This window comes from Pseudophryne corroboree, chromosome 2 (assembly GCF_028390025.1).
Source record: "Pseudophryne corroboree isolate aPseCor3 chromosome 2, aPseCor3.hap2, whole genome shotgun sequence".
Classification (NCBI taxonomy): domain Eukaryota; kingdom Metazoa; phylum Chordata; class Amphibia; order Anura; family Myobatrachidae; genus Pseudophryne; species Pseudophryne corroboree.
Genome location: NC_086445.1, coordinates 238280943 through 238303437, shown reverse-complemented (window position 1 = coordinate 238303437; position 22495 = coordinate 238280943).

Below are 22495 nucleotides of genomic sequence, written 5' to 3'. Positions count from 1 at the left end.
CACCCTTTCGGGTTTTGGTTTTGGATCTGGATGATTTTTGAACCCCCCCCCCCCCCCGTAAAAACAGCTAAAATAACAGAATTTCGGGGTAATTTTGCTCCTACAGTATTATTAACCTCAATAACATTAACTTACACTCATTTCCAGTCTATTCTGAACAACTCACAATATTGTTTTTAGGCCTAAAAGTTGCACCGAGGTGGCTGTATGACTAAGCTAAGTGACACAAGTGTGCGGCACAAACACCTGGCCCATCTAGGAGTGGCACTGCAGTTACAGACAGGATGGCACTTAAAAAAAGGGTCCCCAAACAGCACATGGTGCAAAGAAGAAAGAGGTGCAATGAGGTAGCTGGATGGCCAAGCTAAGCGACACAAGTGTGCGGCACAAACACCTGGCCCATCTAGGAGTGGCACTGTAGTTACAGACAGGATTGCACTTAAAAAAACTAGTCCCCAAACAGCACATGATGCAAAGAAGAAAAAGAGGTGCAAGATGGAATTGTCCTTGGGCCCTCCCACCCACCCTTATGTTGTATAAACAGGACATGCACACTTTAACAAACCAATCATTTCAGCAACAGGGTCTGCCACACGACTGTGGCTGAAATGACTGGTTTGTTTGGGCCCCCACCAAAAAAGAAGCAATCAATCTCTCCTTGCACAAACTGGCTCTACAGAGGCAAGATGTCCACCTCATCATCATCCTCCGATTCCTCACCCCTTTCACTGTGTACATCCTCCTCACTTAGTATTAATTCGTCCCCACTGGAATCCACCATCACAGGTTCCTGTGTACGTTCTGGAGGCAATTGCTCGTAAAGGTCTACCCGGAAGACTTTATAATTCATTTTGATGAACATCATCTTCTCCGCATTTTGTGGAAGTAACTTCCTACGCCGATTGCTGACAAGGTTATCAGCTGCACTAAACACTCTTTCGGAGTACACACTGGAGGGGGGGCAACTTAGGTAAAATAAAGCCAGTTTGTGCAAGGGCCTTCAAATTGCCTCTTTTTCCTGCCAGTATATGTACGGACTGTCTGACATGCCTACTTGGATGCTGTCACTCATATAATCCTCCACCATTCTTTCAATGGTGACAGAATCATATGCAGTGACAATAGACATGTCAGTAATCGTTGGCAGGTCCTTCAGTCCGGACCAGATGTCAGCTATCGCTCCTGACTTCCCTGCATCACCGCCAGCGGGTGGGCTAGGAAATGTTATCCTTTTCCTTACAGCACCAGTGGCGGGAGAAATTGAAGGAGGAGCTGTTGACGGGTCATGTTCCGCTTGAGTTGACAATTTACTAACCAGCAGGTCTTTGCACCTCTGCACACTTGTGTCTGCTGGAAAGAGAGATACAACATAGGCTTTAAACCTTGGATCGAGCACGATAGCCAAAATGTAGTGCTCTGATTTCAACAGATTGACCACCCTTGAATCCTGACAAAGCAAATCAAGGGCTCCATCCACAAGTCCCACATACTTTGCGGATTCGCTCCATCTTAGCTCCTCCTTCAATTTATCCAGCTGCTTCTGCAAAAGCCTGATGAGGGGAATGACCTGACTCAAGCTGTCAGTGTCTGCACTGACTTCACGTGTGTCAAGTTCGAATGGTTGGAGAACCTTGCACAAGACGGAAATCATTCTCCACTGCGCTCGAGTCAGGTGCATTACCCCTCCTTTGCCTATATCGTAGGTGGATGTATAGTCTTGAATGGCCTTTTGCTGCTCCTCCATCCTCTGAAGCATATAGAGTGTTGAATTCCACCTCGTTACCACCTTTTGCTTCAGTTGATGGCGGGCAGGTTTAGGAGTGTTTGCTGGCACTCCAGTCTTCGGCACGCAGTGGCAGAATTTTTCGGGGCACCGACAGCATCTCCTGCACACCCCTCTCATTTTTCAAAAAAAATTGCCACCACCAAATTAATTGTATGTGCAAAACATGGGACACGCTGGAATTTGCCCAGTTGTAATGCACGCACAATATTGGTGGCATTGTCCGATATCACAAATCCCCAGGAGAGTCCAATTGGGGTAAGCCATTCTGCGATGATGTTCCTCAGTTTCCGTAAGAGGTTGTCAGCTGTGTGCCTCTTATGGAAAGCGGTGATACATAGCGTAGCCTGCCTAGGAATGAGTTTGCATTTGCAAGATGCTGCTACTGGTGCCACTGCGGGAGGCCATACATCTACCCAGTGGGCTGTTACAGTCATATAGTCCTTAGTCTGCCCTGTTCCACTTGTCCACATGTCCTTGGTTAAGTGGACACTGGATACAACCGCATTTTTTAGGACCATGGTGACTCTTTTTCTGACGTCTGTGTACATTCTCAGTATCGCCTGCCTAGAGAAGTGGAACCTAGATGGGAATTGATACCGGGGATACAGTATCTCAAACAAATCTTTAAGTGACTCTGAACTAATGGTGGATACCGGACGCACCTCTAACACCAACATAGCTGTCAAGGCCTCAGTTATCTGCTTTGCAAATGTGCAGTCATATTTCATATTCCTCACAAAGGACTGTTGGACAGTCAATTGCTTAATGAAAGTAGCTCAAGTGGTCTTCCGACTTCCCCTCTGGGATGACGATCGACTCCCAGCAGCAACAACAGCTGCGGCAGCAACAGCAGGCGTACCACTCAAGGATCCTACGGAGGAACCCCGGTTAGGAGAGGACTCCTCAGTCTTGACAGTGACATGTCCTGCAGGACTACGGACGTTCCTGACTGAGGAGGAAGTTGACGTTGAGGGAGTTGGTGGTGTGGCTTGCAGGAGCTTGGGTACAGGAGGAAGAAGGGATTTAGGTGTCAGTGGACTGCTTGCGTTCTTACCCAAAGTTGACTTCTGATGAATGCGCAGCAGGTGACGTATAAGGGAGGATGTTCCTAGGTGGTTAACATCCTTACCCCTACTTATTACAGATTGACAGAGGCAACACATGGCTTGACACCTGTTGTCCGGATTTGAGGAGAAATAATTCCACACCGAAGAGGTGGCTTTTTTGGTAGTTTGCCCAGGCATCACAATGGGCTTCTTCGTCCCAAGGACAGCAGGAGTCTCCCCCAGTGTCTGACTTAAACAAACCACATCACCATCAGAATCCTCATTGTCAACTTCCTCCTCAGCGCCAGCAACACCCATATCCTCATCCTGGTGTACTTCAACAGTGATATATTCAATTTGAATATCAGGAACTGGACTGTGGGTGCTCCTTCCAGCACTTACAGGGGGCGTGCAAATGGTGGAAGGAGCCACCTCTTCCCGTCCAGTGTTGGGAAGGTCAGGCATCACAACCGCCGACACAATTGGACTCTTCTTGGGGATTTGTGATACCATCTCAGAGCGCACAGTTCTTTTCTGTGCTCTTTCCAGCTTAACTCTTAATTTTTCTAGTGGGAGGCTGAGGGCTTCCATCGTCATGTGAAGCTGAACCACTAGCCAGGGACTCAGCCGTTCCTTGCCACTCCGTGTCGTAAATGGCATATTGGAAAGTTTACATTTCTCCTCAGATGATTTAAATTTCTTTTTTTGGTTCTTTTTACTGAACTTTGGCTTTTTGGATTTTACACGCCCTCTACTATGACATTGGGTATCGGCCTTGGCAGACGACGTTGATGGCATTTTATCGTCTATGTCATGGCTAGTGGCAGAAGCTTCAGCACTAGGAGGAAGTGGTTCTTCTTGATCTTTTCCTATCTTCTCAAAATTTTGGTTCTCCATTTTTTGGGAGTTATAAGAGACAATATGCGTCACAGGAATGACTGGAATTACTGATGACACAGGACGCTACCAATGGTCTGATGCAGCCTAACAGGTTGTTATAATTGTTATACTGCAGCAGTGTATATATATAGCAGAAGCGTATATCGTCGCTGGAATTACTGATGACACAGGACACTACCAATGGTCTGAAGCAGCCTAACAGGTTATTATAATTTGTTATACTGCAGCAGTGGATATATATAGCAGAAGCGTATATCATCACTGGAATTACTGATGACACAGGACACTATCAGTGGTCTGATGCAGCCCAACAGGTTGTTAATAATAATATAATTGTAATTTGTTATACTGCAGCAGTGGATATATATAGCAGCAGTGTATATCATCACTGGAATTACTGATCACACAGGACACTGGATATATGGCAGCAGAGAACACCAACACTGTGAATGGCTGGACTGATACAGCACAATACACTGACTAATCTGGACTAGTCTGCACAACACAGCCCCACTTTTCAGCTATACTGGATATTTGGCAGCAGAGAACACCAACACTGTGACTGCCTGGACTGATGCAGCACAATACACTGAGTGACTACACTGGACTGGTCTGCACAACACAGCCCCACTTTACAGCTACACTGGATATATGGCAGCAGAGAACACCAACACTGTGACTGACTGGACTGATGCAGCACAATACACTGAGTGACTACACTGGACTGGTCTGCACAACACAGCCTCACTTTACAGCTACACTGGATATATGGCAGCAGAGAACACCAACACTGTGACTGACTGGACTGATGCAGCACAATACACTGAGTGACTACACTGGACTGATCTGCACAACACAGCACCACTTTACAGCTACACTGGATATATGGACTGGACTGAGCAGCACAACACTTGTCACCCCACTTTCCCGCCCCGATAAACAGAGACTGAGCACACTGAATACACGTCCTCTCACTCTCCGAGACTGGAGTGAAAATGGGCGCGACTTGCGGCTCCTTATAAGGAATCCCCAAATCCCGCGAGAATCCGACAGCAGGATGATGACGTTTTGCCGAGTTCGGGTTTCCGAGTCAAGAGTGAAGATCCGAGCCTGGCTCGGATCCGGACTCGGAAGGCAAAGTTCGGGGGGGTTCGGTTCTCTGAGAACCGAACCCGCTCATCTCTAGTATGTTCATATGTAATATCCCACTCCCCCCTGCATGATGTGGTGTGAGCTGCAGCTACCACTACTGCCCATCTGTATGCTCAAATTGATACTGGTTCTCATTTTCAGTGCACACTTGCACCAGCCCTTATGTAAGAGGGTGATACAGTATTGTAACCATCTTGGAACTTGCCTACTCTCCCATAAGTTGCGGGAGACTCACGATTTTGTAGGTAGTCCTTCGCTCCCCTGGAAGAGTAGGAAGATCTCCCATATCCCACCCGCTTCCTTGTGAAGTATGCAGGATGGGGAGATAAACAGGGGAATCTCACCACCATAAGGAGTAGGCGGGGCTAAAGGACGTTAAGTGCATCATTTTGACCTTGCCCCTTGACGCGGACCTGCGAATCACCCTGTTTTCCGTATATTTGGGGGCAGGGCTTAACGGCGTGAGCGCCTGACCCCAAAGTCTGCAGCAGCATCTCCTCTCTGGGCTTCTCCCTGAGGGGAGACATGAAAAGTAGGTCAGTATGCTCTGCATCCAGATCCCCCTATCTGTATACCAGTGATGTGCGGTGAGGTCAGAGGCTGGGGAGGCACAAATGGTGGATACTCTCAGTGCCAGGACCCTGTTTCACCCCCTACACAATGTAACACTTATGTCCCTGCACTATATCCATACAAACACAGGGAGAACATACATACAGTAATAGCCAGGTCACAGTCATCACCGTAGTGTTGTGAGTAAACTGGTGGATACTGTCGAAGTCGAAAATATTTCAGTACATATCACGTACAAACTACACACAGATGGCCTCCGTTCGCATACTTGTTCTGCTGTGCGTGCACATATTCGCAATTTGCGTATGATCGCTCCCGCGGTCCTGCGTATTAGCGCGTGGTATGAGTAATTACGGTAGTATTTGTAATCGCATGGAAAAGCCATAAAAACACATTACATATTTAATCCACATAGTGCACAATGTACACATAGTCTACATGCACCACACCAGCGAGTTACACTTGCGTAAAGGGTATAATAACAAAGGGATTCACCTTTACAGGATAGGAGGGGACAGAATTAGGTTAGGAGGTGGTGTTTGGTATCCAGCTGTAGGGTATTTTAAGAGCAATATTCCGGTGTTAGTTTGCAGAAGATTGCACGCTCCTGCGAATAGTTATGCGCAGGAGCAGAATATTAATATCAACTGTATTTACTGTACTCCTGATATTCGGCGGGAACCCAGTGGAGAACATCTGCAAGTGCACCTGGACCAAACATCGCCCACCTATTCAAACCGACCTATGACCTCTCCTGTACTGTAAATGACCATCCCAGTGACCAATAGACAAAGATTACAGTTTCCATTGTGTTAGGTTTTGGACAAATGTATAAAAAGCCAGCTGCAGGCCCGGTCACACACAATCTCTGAAGATCATCTACCTTGATGATTGAGGACTGAACCGGGAAGCGCAGGCGAACAAACGTATGTACCATTGACTGTAGTCTTTTTCTTTTATTGTATTGTATTATTGTTGTAACCCCCTGCTAGTAAAATAACCGTTGGTGGGTTGGACCCCAACATAGTTTTGAAATACAATTTGGTGTTGTGTCCCATTTCCTACTAAGGTTTAAGGTATATTTCTATCACACGTTAGCTGCATTGTGCTCCCAGCGTGTTGGTGTGTGTGTATGCACTGCGTGTACTTTGTACGTCTGTTGCGGCGTGAGTACGCAAAGTGCGTACAGGGTACGGGCCTTTGTACGCTAACTGTGTAAAAAGTACATAGGGTGAGGATTACATGCAGCGGCTCGAATTAAAGTGTATTAAGGTATAGATTTCTGTCCTGTTAAATAATCAGCATTCACAATTGGGGGCTCGATCCGTTTTTTCACACACTCAAAGGCTAGCAGATCACAGCAGACTTTAATCTATCAGCAAAGAGTGGAAATACATCTTTACGTTAAACCTTTTTTTGGTTGCTGGATGTTTTAAAACCCTATTTGTGTGCTGTTAGATTGTGTCTGCTCTGTCTGGTCTGCAGAGGTGCTGAAAGAATCCGGAGGTAAACAGGAAAAAAGCTATTTAAAAATCTGTGTAATTTTTTGGCGCCAAAAGCGTACACAAAGGGTACTGATACTTTGCATACCCTCTTATATATTGTTGCCACAAGGTATAGATTTTAGATCAGTTAGATCTGTGTGAAATCGGATACATTTGTTGCTATATAGATAAATCTTAATTAGTGTGTTAAGGGAGTAATTATAAAAACATAAAATGCAGTTCTGGCCTGGTTATAAAGGGTTACACAGAACAAGTGTGGGTTGTGTTTGTGAGCGATTATAGTTTGTATTGCTCACATTTATAGAGGTTGTGTGATTTGTTTTATTGCGGACGCACGTTTTGTACAAGTGGCCCGGACAAAAAAAGCATGCACGGTCGAGTGTTTATGCAAGGTTGCGTAGGAGTGCGGATGCTAAGTACAAATCACACGATAGTTGTTCAATTAAGGTGGGATAGTATAACCTTAAATACAAATAGCACAGTACTATCCGATTTCAAAAGCAGATTAGTATAAGACTTTTGTCTAAACTGTACTGCCTCTGGGGTAAAGCTGCCGATCAGAAAGAGTGGAAATTTTCTGTACAGAAAAACACTGTGTATTTGTTTGAGCTGAAATTAAGATTGAGTGTATTGAACCCTGTGAATTCGGGATCCTGTCGTTGGTACACCAAGTAAGTGGAGGCTTGGTGGCGTGAGGCGGCTGACTCATGCTGAATATGGTATAGTGAAGTACGCAAATCGTGAGGAGATTTGCAGAGGAGCGTAATAGGGAATTGTGCATTGTGTAGTATTGAAGTAAAGGTTTTTTGTTACGCTCCGGTTGAGGATCGCAGCTTATATATTCAACTCCAGTGGTCATAGAGCGGATAGGTAACAAGTACCTATACGCTGTGCGATTGGACCGCGCGTTTGTGGGTGCGATACGTGATGCAACTTGATACCCTTGTGTGAACTTTTTGCACAAAACCGCGGTATCATTAGCGCCGGGTAGAAGAATACGCAAGCGTGATTTGTGTATAAGTGCATAGGGAGTTTTCGCTGGTCTCTCTCAGGAAAATCTCCAACGGTAGATATTCACTGGAAAAGGTAAGTCACTCCTAAAAACTTCCAGTGAATAGAAGCCAGTTAGGGGCCCTAAGTTGGGTACATTGCCTTACGCTATCAACAGTGTATCGTAGTGCTTGCATTGTGTATTTTGGTGGTGTTTGTGGGAAAGGACCCACAATGGGAGCCAGTTGCTCAAGTAAGAGACGTATGGTAGCCAGGGTTCAGGCTGAAGTTATTATGCTGAAGTTATTATGTGTGGGAAATATGGTCCACACGCAGAGACTTTTTGGTTCTGAATGGGTACGTATGACTGCTGAAGATAGGGCATCGTTCCCTAGGATGGGCAGCTTTGAACCAGAGGCACTGCAGAACGTACAGATTAGAATATGTCTGATAAAATCTAGAAAACAAAGGATCAGACATAATGATTGTTTAAACTTGTGGCAGCAAGAGGGGAATGTGCAGAGGAAATTGGCTCTCACAGCATATTCCAGACCTAACAGGAATGTGGACACAAACACACCATTACCGACACAGGTCGAAGGGGAGAAAGTGGCTACAATCAATGGTATATCTGTAAATGATAGAAAAATGCAGAATCAATGTGTTAACCTTAACCCTTGCAAGTTGTATCCTGTTTTGAATTCTCTCCAAGGTTATAGGCCAGAGGAAAATGATGCATCTATCCCAGTCTCAGCCCTCATCCAGGCAGTCGCCTTACAGGAAATTCAGGTGGGCCCTGTCCAACAAGTAAGAGCAGTAACAGTATCCCCCACTGAAGGGACTGGTGAGATCACAGACATTGGTAAGTGTGAGACTGTTCATTACACAGAGACATTAACACCTCACAGTGAGCAGATCAAGAATGGAATGGTTGGGTTACATCCTGTCTTGGAAATAGTAACTCCCAATAGGAGAACCGATAGGGAGTAACCCTCACCAGGAATAATGCAATGTATTGCCCGTGGACCAGATCAGAGCTGCGGTCAATCATTTCAGAATTCCCCGATCTCCGGAAGCATTTAGCCAGATGTCAGAAGTATGTAAAGGATCTGGGTAATGCCTATGAACCTGCAAACAAAGATTGGCGGATACTTTTGAAAGCGTGCCTACCCCCTAATATTGACACCCAAAAATGTATAACAGAGTGTAAAATAGAGTCAGACGATCTTCTGACTGATGAATCCAATGTGGAAAATATTAACATGCAACTAGGATTGTATTTCCCCACTGCTGTTAAGTGGAGCAAAATTTTCTCCATAAAACAGAGAGAAAATGAAATTACATCTGAATATTTCCATAGGGCTTTGAAAATAATGGCTAGATACACTGGGGTATCGGATATAGGGAACAGTGCGAATTACAGGGAGGTGGCTGTCTCTGTGCTAATGGACAGGCTCAATAAGGCATTAAGAGTCAGGGTGCAGACTTCTTTACCAAATTGGAAAGGAGTCACAGTAGCTAATCTTAGAGAGTGCGCTATTGAGCATCACAAGAATATTGTTAGGCGCAGAGAACAACAGGAGGAGAGGTTGAGGACGGTAAGTATACAAACACATACAGGAAAGTCCCATCTGCCTAAACCCCAGACCCTTGATATTTGGAGAAGACCAAGAATATGTTACATTTGTAAGAAGGAAGGACATTTTGCCAGAGATTGTAGGAGTAGTAGGACACATAGTCAATATAGACCCCTAGACAGAAAACACAAGCCACATTATTAAACACATAAATGGGACCAAGGGACATATAGTAAGGAATCACTAGCCATATAGAAAACACAGATTCGGTTAATGGGAAGAACGGAATATATGCAACAAAAGTTTTGACAAAACTTGCTGGGGTTGAGATGGGGCCTCAAAACTTTTGCTTCTTTTCCTAGCAGAAATGGCCCCTGACTAACATAACAGGAGCTTTGTTAGATATGATATACATATAATGTGCTCCCGCTCAGGAAGTACAAAGTATGTTAAACACCCACGAAGACTAATGTTGCATTTCACTGTTCTAGATGCATGTCCATCACAGGTAGAGGAAATTATCTCACAGATACCGGGTTCCCTATGAATTTAGGATGGACAGGACACTGGATTGATGGCTGGGATAGTCCCAGTAGAGATACAACACACATAGAATTTTTTTTTTTTTTTTACGGGGAGTAGTCCAAGTAGAGCGATCATTCCCCATATTGCCCAATCCAGTTGTCAAATTCTCTTTATCTCTACAAACTTATTTGTCACTAACTTCTATGTGATTTTTCTTTCTTCACAAGTTTCCTCTTCATCTTACGTTCACCGACAGGAGGGTACAATACATGGACCCGATTACAGTTCAAACGCCACATGCCTACTCGGTCCTTCAGAGTTCTGCCCAAACCCAGTATATCTGTAACAGTATTGATTTCTGATCTACAGCTAACTATTTGTCTTCTATGTATAAAATGTGTACACATAGCCATATACTGTATTTGTGTTGTAAGACTTTAGTTTTCCATCTTTGTAGGAACAAGCTGTTTGTTCTTTATAGTATGTTAACAAACAATTGTTAACATTTTTAGCTTACATAATAGGCCAGACAATAGGTCTATTCATGATCAACAAACAGATGTTTACCTTTGATTAAGTGGCCTAGACATCTAAAATATGCAAAGGTAAAGGGCTATTTGTCCTACATTAGAATTCAATACAACAATAGATTTCCTAATATTGTACAAGTGACCAGGGACTCCAATGACATGTGGATGGAGATATGATCCCTTGACCACCTCTCAGAATTCTGGGTTAAATAGAGGGTCATGTCAGACTGATAGCAGCCTCCATTGAGACCTGAGATTGGCAATAGGGTTCCTTTGACTGACGAGACCTAGGCGCTACGCAGCGACAGGAGGCTCCCTGGGACTACACCTTATGCTAGGACTCTGATTATCCTGTATAACTGCCTTAAGGAACGTGGATAAGTATATTTTAATTATTGTCAATGATATTGTAAATAAATGATTTGTTAAACTGTATTAGTGTTCCTGACTCTCACTATACTTCCGATATAATAGTCCCACTGGGAACAAAATTTGGTGTCAGAAGCGGGATCGGAAGAATTAATAGTGATCAGTGGACCTAATACAGTTGTTTTATGTGTGCCTCTGTCTCATTGCCGTATGAGGGAGGTATCGCATTGTATGTTTCTCTCTGATTCTTTGCTAGATGAGAGAGGTATTTTGTGATTTAGTGGAAAATCACAGTGTATGTTTGTCTGTCCTGTATGTTTCCCTCTGTCTCATCCATATGAGAGAGGTTTTGTGATTTAGTGGAAAATCACAGTGTATGTTTGTCTGTTTCCCTCTGTCTCATCCATATGAGAGAGGTTTTGTGATTTAGAAGTAGGAAATCACAGTGTATGTTTGTCCTGTATGTTTCCCTCTGTCTCATCCATATGAGAGAGGTTTGTGATTTAGAAGCAGGAAATCACAGTGTATGTTTGTTTGTCCTGTATGTTTCTCTCTGTCTCATCCATATGAGAGAGGTTTTGTGATTTAGGTAAAGAAATCAGTGTATGTGTGATCAGATACAGGATCACGATATATCAGAGTGCTTATAAAAAATAAAAACCTGTTCTGTATAAATCAACAAAATGATGGCATGGTTTAAGGCTAAAACTGATAAAGTTAAAGGTGTAACTTTACCATCATGGGTGTCAAAATATGGACACTGGACCCCATGTATGCGTGAAGCATGCAAATATGTTACCTTGGTCCGTTTAGCGGACCCCAGAAATGCTGTGGTAAATATTGATTTAAGTAAAATGACAAAAGGTGAACGAGTACAATGTGCTCATGTATTATCTATGTGTGCTCAGGCTTTGTTTACAACAGAGGAAGAAATGGTTAAGTTAACTGATGAAAACACTGTATTGAAAGAACAACTAGCTGTCTTACGTACATGTATTAGAGATCAGGGAAAAGAGATTGAAACTGTAAAAGATAATGCCACCCAATATGTTGTAAATGTATTGAACCAGAAACAATTGAACAGGGGAAGGCAGACAGTTGACCCTTTACTGGTTAGAACTGTTGTAGAAGGAAACAATTGGGATGGACTGTGTAGAATAGACCCAGAGGAATTCACAGATGATGGTATTGAGTTTGAGGTGAATGGCGGAGAATTACGCCCGGTAACCACCTCCAAAGTAATATCACAAAAGAAACAGAAAAAAGATAGAATAAATGTGTCAGGTAACACTGCATCAAACAGTGCAGAGAGTGAGGATGAGGAGTCAGAAAAAGAGGGTGATGACACCACCACAGAGACCCGTAATTATACCGCTAGTGAAATTACCGAGTTGGTTGCAAAATACAGGCAGCAAAAGGGACAGGGACTTTTGCAATGGGTCCTACAGATATGGGATAATGGAGGAGACTCTATTATGCTGAACACCACTGAAGCATTGGGGTTGGGTTTCATATGTGCAGATCCACGAGTCAGACGGCAGTTACAAAATCACAAAGTTGGATTACGTGTCCGTTCTTTATTGCATAGGGTGAGAGAGGCAATAGCTACTGTGTATGACCATCCCTCTGATCTCATTCCCCTTGACCCTTGGCCAGATTTGTGTGCAGGGATTGAACGATTGAGAGTGCTGGCATGTATGACTGCTTTTCAGAAAAATGTGGGGGGGAGGTTGAAGTTGATTGGGAAGGTCCTGATATGACCCATGTCACACAGCGTATGATGTCTTTCTTTCTACAATCAGCCCCACTGCATTTGAGAATGTCTTTGTTCACTCTTTTACCTGGCACAGCTAAGCAGGTTACTGTGTTTGAAATGATTACTGTGTTAGAACAGATGAGTTTACTGCAACCAAAGGGAGTAGCTCCAGACAAAATAGTCCAAGCTAGGGCACTGGCCACCCCTGCTACCCAGTACAAAAGCAAGATGTGGCATGATAGACCCCCCAATAGATACAGACGTACACGTAATCAAATGTTTTTTGATCTGTTGAATGCCGGGGTCCCAAAAGATAATATTGATGGCATTGGAAATGATGCTATGTTTGAAATGTGGAAAAAGATTCAGTCTAAGCTCAAAAGTGAACCAGTTAGTAGACAAAACAATGAAATGGGGGAGGGAAAGCTGGTACAGATTACACAACCCTTTACCCCCACAGCTAAAAGCCCTTATGCAGAGGCACAGGAAATGCTAAGGAAGGTGACCCAAGGGGGTGGGAACACTGGGACTTCCCCCTGGCCAATGTCACAGCCCCTATGAAGGGGAGGCGGGTCCCGGGAAGCAAAGATACCCTACAGTATTTGTTTAAAGAAACACCGGGACCGACGACCTTTTGCTAATGTTAGCATACAGTGGAATCAAAACAGACAAACACAATGCGTAGCCCTGCTCGATACTGGTACTGAGGTTTCCCTATTTCATCGGGCAGGCATCCTACATGACACCCCATCGGGCAAACATACATGGGTTGCTGTAGAGGGACTAGGAGGTATGCAGACATGGGCTGCCCGGATACAGTGCAGACTCCAAATAGGGGACGGTCCCTACTTTGATGCTTCAGTGTTGGTTTCTGAGCTCCCCGACAACATAATTGGAATGGATATCTTGAGAGGACAGTCCATAGACACTACTCTGGTAATTATGTTTTTGGGGGTTCTGTAAGAGCCTTCACGGTTTCTGCACTAAAGCCGATAGTTAGAGGGAGTACAAAATGGTCACCCATACACATACCTTCTCCTGCACAGCCAGCTAACCTGAAGCAATACCACATACAAGGTAGTCTGAAGGAAATTGGGGACACTGTTCAGGCTCTGCTACAAGATGGAGTATTCCGTGAAGCACAAAGCATTAATGAAGTGTATCCCGTGAAAAAGCCAAATGGCTATCCCGTGAAAAAGCCAAATGGCTCATACAGACTGTCAATTGACTCTTGGCGACAAAACAAAGCGACACCACCCCTAGCTGCAGCAGTACCTTATATGATAACTTTGGTGGAACAAATCTCAAACACTAATGGACAAATAGCCTTACATGCTAGGGTGGATTTAGGAAATACTTTCGTTTCTGTACCCTTTGCAGCAGACAGTCAAGAATTTATGTGGTCTGCTGAACAAGAAGAGGTTTTTCAAATTGCAAAGCAAGCTATCACAGTGCATAATGTTCTGAGTCCACTACAGTCAGATCAGCCATTCTTTCTGGATGTAACTACCACAGAGCATGGAACGGCTTATGGCAGGAAAATGCAATCAAGGGACAAAAGAAGAAGCCCATTGGATTCCGGGAAAAGCAGTTTTCCTCAGCACAAAGACAATACTCTCCCTTAGAAAAGACTTTTCTAGCTGCATATAATGCTCTCCAACATGTAGAGAGCACAACCAAACAACAGCCAATCGCAATACGTACAGACCTCCCTATTGCAGTATGGCTGAGGCAAGAAGGATTTGAATCACGTTCTGCTGTTGCACGGAAGCCCATGGTACAGAACTGGAAGTGGTACTTATCAGAGAGGGGAGGAGTAGCTTCTCAAGAGCCATCTCAAGTCACCTGCCACCTTACAGGAATTGTTACTTTCCAATCCGATAGCACTGAACAGCTAACCCCACCGTTGAAAGAAGAATCTCCAGTTTCAACTGCTGAACATTACTCCAGTTTAACAGATGAAGAGCAGAAGATTGCTTGGTTTAAAGACGGCTCCTCTACCCTGACACAAAGGGGCCGAACTTGGACTGCCGCAGCATTCCAATCTGTACTGGAGGAAGTTATATATGTGAATGGTGAAGGGGGACCCATCCAAAATGCAGAACTGCAAGCTGTACTGATGCTTCTACAAGAGACAGATGGTCTTTGGATAATCTACACTTACAGTTGGGCCCCGTATAAAGGTCTCACTATTTGGATGCCCTCGTGGAAAGAAGAAGATTGGAGAACCCATTCCAAGACTTTATGGGGTGGGCCTGAAATATGGAATCAAATTTGGAACTACAACTCATGCAGGTCTAGCTCAATTGTTCATGTAAATGCACACACAGGTTTCTCACCTAATGACACAGCTGATGCCCTTGTACAAATCAAATCAGCCACTCAATCACCAGTGGAGGAAGATGAAAAAATTTACATATACAATCTGGGATGGTGGGCGCATGAACAATGTGGACATAGTGGAACAGAAAGAACCTATGATTGGGCAAAGGAGAACCATGTGTATTGGGTGTACCATATTCCATTTTATCCAAATGCAGCAGGATTAATAGGAAGAATGAATGGCCTCCTTAAGGAACAAATAAGCAATAGAATGCCCATGCACACTTTAAAGGGTTGGGGCAGTGTCCTACAGGAGGCAGTATGCTGTTTGAATGAAAGGGTCCTTACAGGAACCACCCCCTTTCAGAGATTGTTAGAGCCCATGCCACCCAGGCCACCTCACTGTGTCATATTCAGAGCTAAGTATAAGCTCCTAATTGATAAGAACAATAGGGACAACCAGGTTAGGAAAAGAAGGGGGAGATAGCAGCATTAAGGCAAGGAAAAACATACTATGTTCTGGTTAAAGGTGATGCTAACCCTGCCTATCATTTGTATCCAAGAGCATGCTGATAAGAAACTTAACACTTGTTTATTTTTCCCAACAGGTTGAACCAAGATGTATGCCGGCCTGAGGGAATCTCGCCCTGACCAAGGAGTATGGTGCTATGAATCAGGCACATTCTTGATGATAGTTGGATTCAGCTTTTTGTTTTCTTTGGATCGTGTTTGAACAGCATACAGCAGACCAGACATTAACTTTGAAAGCGAACGTAAAAAGATCCAGTAGATCACTCTATGAACTGGATTCAGTTTGGGAGAAAAAGAATATTGGAACCGCACTCCCCAAATTCATCAAAAACTTTTGCATATGTAGCTACTCCTGTTAGCTTGAGAGAGATGAGCCAATGGGAGGAAGGATGGAAATCTGACTGATAAAAAGTTTGGAACTATTATACACACACCGTAGTTCATGTAATTTTTTATTTTTTATTTATTTTCTATAATTATTATGTATACTGTGATTAAAATAGTGTTTCTATTATTGTTTAAATGCTGTAAGGTTATATAGAATGCAAAGAGGTTTTGACACTCAGGTTGATGGGTCAGTATAATAATATTGGACATAACACTTAATAATTCATAGAAGCCAAGGGTGGATTGTAACAGTATTGATTTCTGACCTACAGCTAACTATTTGTCTTCTATGTATAAAATGTGTACACATAGCCATATACTGTATTTGTGTTGTAAGACTTTAGTTTTCCATCTTTGTAGGAACAAGCTGTTTGTTCTTTATAGTATGTTAACAAACAATTGTTAAAATTTTTAGCTTACATAATAGGCCAGACAATAGGTCTATTCATGATCAACAAACAGATGTTTACCTTTGATTAAGTGGCCTAGACATCTAAAATATGCAAAGTTAAAGGGCTATTTGTCCTACATTAGAATTCAATACAACAATAGATTTCCTAATATTGTACAAGTGACCAGGGACTCCAATGACATGTGGATGGAGATATGATCCCTTGACCACCTCTCAGAATTCTGGGTTAAATAGAGGGTCATGTCAGACTGATAGCAGCCTCCATTGAGACCTGAGATTGGCAATAGGGTTCCTTTGACTGACGAGACCTAGGCGCTACGCAGCGACAGGAGGCTCCCTGGGACTACACCTTATGCTAGGACTCTGATTATCCTGTATAACTGCCTTAAGGAACGTGGATAAGTATATTTTAATTATTGTCAATGATATTGTAAATAAATGATTTGTTAAACTGTATTAGTGTTCCTGACTCTCACTATACTTCCGATATAATAGTCCCACTGGGAACAATATCTCACCAGCAGAATGACACCAGTATTACTGCAGTGTGCCTGGTCATGCACAAAGGGTGGAGAATGAGAATACTGGTGAAGGGAGACTGTGTACAGACACCGATATGCATGATGGTGTGACAGCCTGTTGGTGAATGCCAAACCTTTGATTTTTTTTATTATTATTCCCCTCTCTTCTCTCATCCAGAGACGGTTTACTTCGCACAACTGATAACACACGACAGTAAATTGGATTGAAAAATTTTTGTGTTCCCTACAGGAAAAGGAGGTCTGGAAGTCGGAGGGGTATGGTTAGGAGTCCTCAGGACTCTGGAGAGATGGACAAGGTAAGCCAGTGGCCCCCAGATCATATCTTCCAAATCTAGCTGAGGTGGCATATGGTCTGACTCACCTAGGGCAAGGAGGGTATGTGAAAGCTGGTAAGAGCCTACTGGAGTGCGCCGGGATTCTCTTCTCATGCAGGTAAGAAAGCAATTACATGGATTATTTACTTGAGGAAGAATATTGGTAAGACAATACTAATGGAGCCATCCCATATCCCTCCTACAGACGGACCTTTTCAGGTAACACAAATTGACTTCATGCAGTTACCACCCTGTAGGAATTTGAAAATAGGATTTTAATACCTACCGGTAAATCCTTTTCTCTTAGTCCGTAGAGGATGCTGGGGACTCCAAAAGGACCATGGGGTATAGACGGGATCCGTAGGAGACATGGGCACTTTAAGACTTTAAATAGGTGTGAACTGGCTCCTCCCTCTATGCCCCTCCTCCAGACCTCAGTTATAGGAACTGTGCCCAGGGAGACTGACATTTCGTGGAAAAGGATTTTTGTTAACCAAGGGTAAGACACATACCAGCTCACACCACAACACACCGTACAACATGGCATTTAACTAAACCAGTTAACAGCATGAACCAAAAAATCAGCAACAGGCTGATTGAAACCAAAACACAACCTTTGTGTAACAAAAGCAATAACTAGGAATAAGTACTGCAGACAGAGTCCGCACTGGGACGGGCGCCCAGCATCCTCTACGGACTAAGAGAAAAGGATTTACCGGTAGTTATTAAAATCCTATTTTCTCCTTCGTCCGAGAGGATGCTGGGGACTCCAAAAGGACCATGGGGTCTATACCAAAGCTCCAGACTGGGCGGGAGAGTGCGGATGACTCTGCAGCACCGATTGAGCAAACATGAAGTCCTCATCAGCCAGGGTATCAAACTTGTAGAATTTTGCAAAAGTGTTTGAACCCGACCAAGTAGCTGCTCGGCAAAGTTGTAGCGCCGAGACTCCCCGGGCAGCCGCCCAAGATGAGCCCACCTTCCTGGTAGAATGGGCCTTCACTGATTTCGGTAACGGCAATCCTGCCGTAGAATGAGCATGTCGAATCACACTACAGATCCAGCGTGCAATAGTCTGCTTAAAAGCAGGAGCCCCAATCTTGTTGGAAGCATACAGGACAAACAGAGCCTCTGTTTTCCTAATATGAGCCGCTCTGGCAACATAAGTTTTCAAAGCTCTGACCACATCGAGAGACTTTGAATCAGCTAAGGCTTCAGTAGCCACAGGTACCACAATAGGTTGGTTCATGTGAAACGACGAAACCACCTTTGGTAAAAATTGTTGATGAGTTCTCAACTCCGCTCTATCCTCGTGGAAAATCAAATAGGGGCTTTTGTGAGACAAAGCCGCCAATTCCGACACCCGCCTAGCGGACGCCAAGGCCAATGGCATGACCACTTTCCAAGTGAGAAATTTCAACTCAACCGTTTGTAAAGGTTCAAACCAATGTGACCTAAGGAACAGTAACACCACGTTAAGGTCCCACGGTGCCACTGGGGGGCACAAAGGGAGGTTGGATGTGCAGAACACCCTTCACAAAAGTCTGTACTTCTGGAAGTGAGGCCAATTCCCTTTGAAAGAAAATTGATAAAGCCGAAATCTGCACTTTAATGGAGCCTAACTTCAGGCCCGCATCCACACCTGCTTGTAAGAAATGGAGAAACCGATCCAGCTGAAATTCTTCCATAGGAGCCTTCTTGGATTCACACGAAGACACATATTTTCTCCAAATACGGTGGTAATGCTTCGCTGTTACCTCCTTCCTAGCTTTCAGCAGAGTGGAGATGACCTCACCGGGAATACCTTTTTGTGCTAGGATTTCGTGTTCAACCGCCACGCCGTCAAACGCAACCTCAGTAAGTCTTGGAACACGCACGGCCCTTGCTGTAACAGATCCTCTCTTAGAGGAAGAGGCCAGGGATCTTCTATGAGTAGTTCCTGAAGATCCAGATACCAGGCCCTCCGTGGCCAATCTGGAACAACGAATATCACCTGTTCTTCTTATGATCCGTATCACCTTTGGGATGAGTGGAAGTGGAGGGAACACATAGACCGACTGATACACCCACGGTGTCACGAGGGCGCCCACTGCTACTGCTTGAGGGTCCCTCGACCTGGAACAGTATGTCTGAAGTTTCTTGTTGAGGCGAGACGCCATCATGTCTATTTGAGGAATTCCCCAACGACTTGTCACTTCTGCAAAGACCTCTTGATGAAGACCCCACTCTCCTGGATGGAGATCATGTCTGCTGAGGAAGTCTGCTTCCCAGTTGTCCACGCCTGGAATGAAGACTGCCGACAGAGCGCTTGCCTGTTTTTCTGCCCAGCGAAGAACTTTTGTGGCCTCCGCCATCGCCGCTCTGCTCCTTGTTCCGCCCTGACGGTTTATGTGCGCCACTGCTGTTATGTTGTCCGGCTGAATCAGGACGGGCAGGCCGCAAAGAAGATGTTCTGCTTGCAGAAGGCCATTGTAGATGGCCCTTAGTTCCAGAATGTTTATGTGCAGACAAGCCTCCTGGCTTGACCATTTCCCCTGGAAATTTTTTCCCTGTGTGACTGCTCCCCAACCTCGGAGACTTGCATCCGTGGTTACTAGGACCCAATCTTGGATCCCGAACCTGCATCCCTCTAGAAGGTGAGAACTTTGGAGCCACCACAGGAGAGAAATCCTGGCCTTGGGAGACAGGCTTATCTTCCGGTGCATGTGTAGGTGAGACCCGGACCACTTGTCCAACAGGTCCCACTGAAAAACTCTGGCATGGAACCTGCCAAACGGGATGGCCTCGTAGGCCGCCACCATCTTCCCCAGCACCCGAGTACATTGATGAATCGACACCCTTGCCGGTTTCAGAATCCCCTTGACCATGTTCTGTATTTCCAGAGCTTTTTCCATCGGGAGAAAAATTCTCTGCTGTCCGTGTCCAGAATCATGCCCAAGAACGACAGCCGTGTTGTCAGAACCAACTGTGACTTTGGAAAATTTAGGAGCCAACCATGTTGCTGCAGAACTGTCAGGGAGAGCGCAACGTTTTTTAGTAACTGCTCCTTCGATCTTGCCTTTATGAGGAGATCGTCCAAGTACGGGATAATTGTGACACCCTGCTTGCGCAGGAGCACCATAATTTCCGCCATTACTTTGGTGAAAATCCTCGGGCCGTAGAAAGACCAAACGGCAATGTCTGAAATTGGTAATGAGAATCCTGAACCGCAAACCTCAGTGAAGCCTGATGTGGAGGATATATGGGGACATGTAGGTAAGCATCCTTTATGTTGACTGACACCATAAAATCCCCTCTTTCCAGACTGGAAATCACTGCTCGGAGAGATTCCATTTTGAATTTGAATCTTTTCAAATATAGATTGAGGGATTTTAAATTCAGAATCGGTCTGACCGAGCCATCTGGCTTCGGGACCACGAACAGACTTGAATAAAACCCTTCTCCCCGGGGGTACTGTGACAATGACTTGCTGTTGACACAGTTTTTGTATTGCAGCGCACACCACTTCCTTTTCCGGAAGAGAAGCTGGCAAGGTTGATTTGAAAAATCGGTGGGGAGGCACGTCTTGAAACTCCAGTTTGTATCCTTGGGCCACAATTTCCAGTACCCAAGGATCCAGGCCTGAGTGAGCCCAGACCCGACTGAAGAGTTGAAGACGTGGCCCCACCAGTGCGGACTCCCGCAGCGGAGTCCCAGCATCATGCGGTGGACTTGGCAGAAGCCGGGGAGGACTTCTGCTCCTGGGAGCTTGCCACAGCCGGTGATCTTTTTCCCCTTCCCTTACCTCTAGCAGCAAGGAAGGAGGACCCTCGTCCTTTTTTGAATTTACTAGACTGAAAGGACTGCATCTGATACTAAGGCATTTTCTTTTGCTGTGGAGGGACAAAAGGTAGAAAAGATGACTTACCCGCGGTAGCTGTAGATACCAGGTCCACGAGGACCTCACCAAACAAAACACCACCTTTATACGGCAGTACCTCCATAGCCCTCTTATAGTCAGCATCACCATTCCATTGATGAGTCCATAATGCTCTCCTAGCCGAGATTGCCATGGCATTGGCCCTTGATCCCAAGAGCCCAATATCTCTCGCAGCCTCCCTTAGATAGACTGCAGCGTCCCTGATATGACCCAGGGTCAAAAGAACGCTATCCCTATCCAGGGTGTCCAAGTCAGATGATAAGTTATCTGCCCACTTCTCAATTGCACTACTCACCCAAGCTACTGCCGGTCTGAGCAGTGTACCCGTAGTGACATAAATAGATTTCAAAGTAGTTTCCTGCTTACGATCCGCAGGATCTTTGAGGGCCGCCGTGTCAGGGAACGGAAGAGCCACCTTTTTGGACAGCCGTGCTAGAGCCTTGTCCACATTGGGGGTCGACTCCCACCTTTTCCAATCCTCAGAGGGAAACGGGTATGCCATAATAATTCTCTTGGGAATCAGCAACTTTTTGTCAGGAACTTCCCAAGCCTTTTCAAAAAGAGTGTTCAGTTCATGAGAGGGAGGAAACGTTACCGGAGCTTTCTTTCCCTTAAACATACAGACCCTTGTCTCAGGAACAGCAAGGTCTTCCGATATATGCAACACTTCTTTTATTGCCACAATCATGTACTGAATGCTCTTAGCCAGTTTAGGATTCAACCTGGCATCACCATAGTCGACACTGGAATCCGAATCTGTGTCGGTATCCGTGTCTGCTAATTGGGTAAACGGACGTTTCTGTGACCCTGAGGGAGCCTGTGTTTGGGATAATGCATCTTCCATGGATTGTCTCCATGTTTGGTTGTGAGCCTCAGATTTATCCAATCTCTTATTTAATGAAGCCACATTTGCATTCAAGGCACTCAACATATTTACCCAATCAGCAGTCGGCGGTGACGACAGATTCACTCCCTCACACTGTTCTGTCTCTACTCCAACCTCCTCCTGGGAAGAGCCTTCAGCCTCAGACATGTCGACACACTCGTACCGACACCACTATCACACCGGGCTATAGGGGACAGACCCACAAGAAGGCCTATTAGAGAAACACAGAGGGAGTTTGCCAGCTCACACCCAGTGCCTATCCCAGTCTGGAAGCACATATATATATATATATATAGCACTCCAAAAAGAACGGCACTCAGGGACTGACATATATGCAAACGTGTATTGTAGTTACATCGAACGTAAACGTTTTCGGGGACACAGCCCCTTCGTCAGGATCAGAAGACAATAACATTTAAAACAAGCACAAACATACATTTAAATACCTGCTGGTGACTCACCTGTATTCCTCC